The sequence below is a fragment of the Pteropus alecto genome, unplaced genomic scaffold, assembly GCF_000325575.1.
Source record: "Pteropus alecto unplaced genomic scaffold, ASM32557v1 scaffold3, whole genome shotgun sequence".
Taxonomy (NCBI): Eukaryota; Metazoa; Chordata; class Mammalia; order Chiroptera; family Pteropodidae; genus Pteropus; species Pteropus alecto.
The window spans coordinates 68,797,068-68,800,667 of NW_006442484.1; the positions used below are offsets into that span (position 1 = coordinate 68,797,068).

The 3,600-nt window shown below is 45.9% G+C and overlaps 1 protein-coding gene and 1 long non-coding RNA gene across 4 annotated transcripts in view; one reads left to right on the forward strand and one right to left on the reverse strand.

The window, feature by feature from the left end:
- Positions 1–1,031, reverse strand: part of METTL21A (methyltransferase like 21A) — a 56,028-nt gene extending 54,997 nt beyond the window's left edge. Inside the window, exon 1 of one of the 3 annotated variants that reach the window (XM_025039494.1) lies at positions 42–1,019. The gene's annotated coding sequence lies outside the window, so the exon portion shown is untranslated. Of the gene's footprint in view, positions 1–41 lie in introns of all 3 variants that reach the window. The other 2 variants (XM_015596760.2, XM_025039493.1) reach the window with 2 other exon arrangements.
- The window catches only part of LOC112470327, a 28,639-nt gene that overhangs the window by 906 nt on the left and 24,133 nt on the right, over positions 1–3,600 (forward strand). The gene's annotated exons all lie outside the window — the stretch shown is intronic.

Sequence of the window (3,600 nt, forward strand, 5' to 3'; positions counted from 1 at the left end):
CGACACGCTGGGGCCCGGGGCGCGGCCTTGCAGCTACTTACGGCTCCGGGGAGGCGCCCGCGTGGCGCGCGCTGCGCTGTCCCCGCCCCGAGCCCGCCACGGAAACCAGCGGCCTTAAAGGGCCGGGAGCGGCAGAGGTGGGCGCCTCCGCCCCCGACGCGCGCTTCCGGAGTCGCCTCCTGCTTGCGCCGCAGACAGGTGCGGGACCAGCGCTGGAGGGCACGGGGCCGACGCAGTGCCGGGAGGACTTTGCGTTGGGGGAGGGGGGCGGGTCGGCCCTTCCCCAGCTGGATCCCCCAAGGTATTCCAGCTACCAAATCTGCTTCCCCGATAGCCGACCCCCGCAGCCGACAGCAGCGTTGGCTGCACAGCGAGGTGCGGAGTAGCGGGCGGGTGCCCAGAAGGTTTAGGGTGCGCTGGCGACCGGTGAGCGTGAAGCCACCTTCCTGGCACTGGCTACGCCCTTGTACTGGTTCCACTTATCTATGTGCTCGTCCTCGCGCGCGCGTTTTGTTTATTATATTTGTGTGCTTCCATATTTTTTAGTTTTAAAGGTGGCAGGTTAGCGGGTGTCGGAGAAAGTTCGCTCCATATGATACGTGGTCACCCACTTGTCCTCGTATGTCCAAAGTGAGGTCCGAAGCGATGTCATCTCTCCCTGGGTGGCAATACAGTGGGAAAGTGACAAAGCCCTTAACTAGAGCGCAAACGCGGACCCGGCACGTGGTGCCCGGGCCTGGATTGTGAAACGGGGTGAGGCGGGTGCGCTGCGGGGTCACGGGCGCGAGGTCGGCCTGATCCTGACGCAGACGTAAGGCCCTAGGCTCCCTCCTCCCGGAGCAGAATGCGCACCTGCCCTGGGGACACCCATTCTTGATGTGAAAGCTGCCGACAGCATGGCACCCACGCCGCGGGCCTCGGAAAGCGTGCAGCTGCAGAGGGCATCTAAGAGTGTGAGCACCCAAGAGTGCGACCACGCGGACGGCGGCACCCTCCTTTTCTTATTTGCTTTGTCCTGACCCCCAGGCCCCCTTACCCCACCCCGCTGCCGCTGCCTCGAGGTGATTCCCAACCCCGGCTGCACGTTAGAATGAACACGAGCGCGTTTCAGCTCCCGGTACTCTGCTACCGGAAGGTCTCAGTTGTGCTTTCGGGCCCAGCATCGGTATTTTGAAGAGCTTCTCTGATGATACCTTCACGTGGTTACCAGCTGGAGGCTTAGGCCAGACCTTTCTGAAACAACCCCTCCACTCGCCTGTCGCATTCCGCAAGGGGGCGTACCAGGCCTTTCTCCTCAGATTTCATTAAGCATCCGACAGAAGGCTGAGACCTGGGGGCACAAAAGTGTCTTGTAGTGAACTCTGCCAGTGAAAGTCTTTTTTTTTTTTTTGCTTTGCTCGGTCGATGTTTATTTGTTTATTTTAAATTTTTTATGTGATAGAATTTATTTCTGAGCAGTTTTAATTTTACAGTAAAATTAGAAGGTACTGAGATTTCCTATACTTCCTGTCCTGAGGCATGCATAGCCTCCCTCTTTAACAACATCCCCTCACCAGAATAGTACATTTGTTACAACTGATGAACTACATTGATACATCATTATTACCGAAAGACTGTAGGTAGTTTACCTTAGGGGTCACTGTTAGTGTTGGTACATTTCGAATTTGGACAAATGTTTAATAACATGTATCCACCATTATGCTGTCATGCAGAGTTCCACTGCCCTAAAAATTCTGTGCTCTGCCTATGCATCCCTCCCACCTCCATAACCCCTGGCAACCACTGATATTTTTACTCTTTCCATAGTTTTGCCTTTTCCAGGATGTCATATAGTTGGAATCATACAGTATGTAGCCAGCCTTTTTAAATTGGCTTCTTAGTAGTATGCATTTAAGTTTGCTCTATGTCTTTTCATTGTTTGGTAGCTCATTTCTTTTCCACAATGAATATCATTCCATTGTGTGGATCCACCACAGTTTATCCATTTACTTACTAAAGAACATCTTGGTTGCTTCCAAGTTTTAGCAATTATGAACAAAGCTGCTATAAACATCCATGTGTATACTTTTGTGTGCACATACGTTTTCGACTCTTTTGGGTAGATAGCAAGGAACACAATTGCTGGATCATACGGTAAGAGCATCTTTAATTTTGTAAGAAACTGCCTAACTGCCTTCTGAAGTGGCTGTACCATTTTGCATCCCCACCAGCAATGAGAGTTCCTGTTGCTCTTCATCCTCACCAGTATTTGGTGTAGTCATTGTTTTAGATTTTGGCCAACTTATAGGCCTGTAGTGGTATCTTGTTGTTTTAATTTGTAATTCTCTAAAGACATATGATATGGGGCACCTTTTTTTCCCCAGTGTTATTGAGATATAGTTGATATAAAACATTGTATTAGTTTAAGATGTACAACATAACAATTTGATATATGTACATATTGCAAAATGATTACCACAGTAAATTTAATTAGCATCTATCACTTCACATAGTTATAATTTTTCCTTGTGATGAGAACTTTTAAAATCTCTTAGCACCTCTCAAATATGCAATATAGTATTAACTAGAGTCACCGTTCTATACATTACATCCCTAGAACTTATAACAGGAAGTCCATATCTTTCCCCCACCTGCCACCCTCTGCCTCTGGCGACCACAAATCTGTTCTCTATTTCTGCAAGTTCAGGGGGGTTTTGTTGTTGTTGTTGTTGCTGCTGTTGTTTGAAAGTCCACATATAAGTGAGGTCATACAGTATTTGTCTTTCTAACTTACTTCACTTCGCATACTGCCCTTGAGATCATCCATGTTGTCACAAATGGCAGGATCTCCTTTTTATTCCTCTGTGTGTGTGTGTGTTACACACATCACATTTTTTTATCCATTCATCTGTCAATGGAACTTAGGTTGTTTTCATGTCTTGGCTACTGTGAATAATACTTCAGTGAACATGGAGGTGCAGATATCTCCTTGAGATAGTGGTTTCTTTTCCTTTGGAATTATACCCAGAAGTGGGATTGCTGGATCATATGGTAGTTCTATTTTTAATTTTTTGAGGAACTCCCATACTGTTTTCCATAGTAGTTGTACCAATTTACATTCCCACCAACAGTGCACAAGGATTCCCTTTTCTCTATACCCTTGGCAACATGTTATTGGGGGTCTTTTTAATAATAGCCATTCTAACAGATATAAGGTAATATCTCATTGTGGTTTCAATTTATATTTCTCTGATGATTAATGATGTTGAGAAAGAACCCTTTCAGTTTTCTGTTTCATGTACCTGTTAAGCACCATTTTATATACCAAATAGTTTGGACCATTCTAAAATCTCATTTCTTATTGTTGAAGTTTAAGATTTTTTAAAAATTTTTGGATAAACGTACTTTATTAGGTGTGTATTTTACCAATATTTTCTCCCAGTCTGTGGCTTGTCTTCTGTCTCTTTTCTCACCAATACCACACTGTCTTGATGAGTGTAGGTTTATAGTATGTCTGAAGTCAGACAGTAGCAGTCCTCCAACTAGAGTCTCATTCAATATTTTTTTTTCTTTGTTGGTCTCTCCCTTTCCTTTTTTCTCTCTCAGTATCTCCTTTCTCTT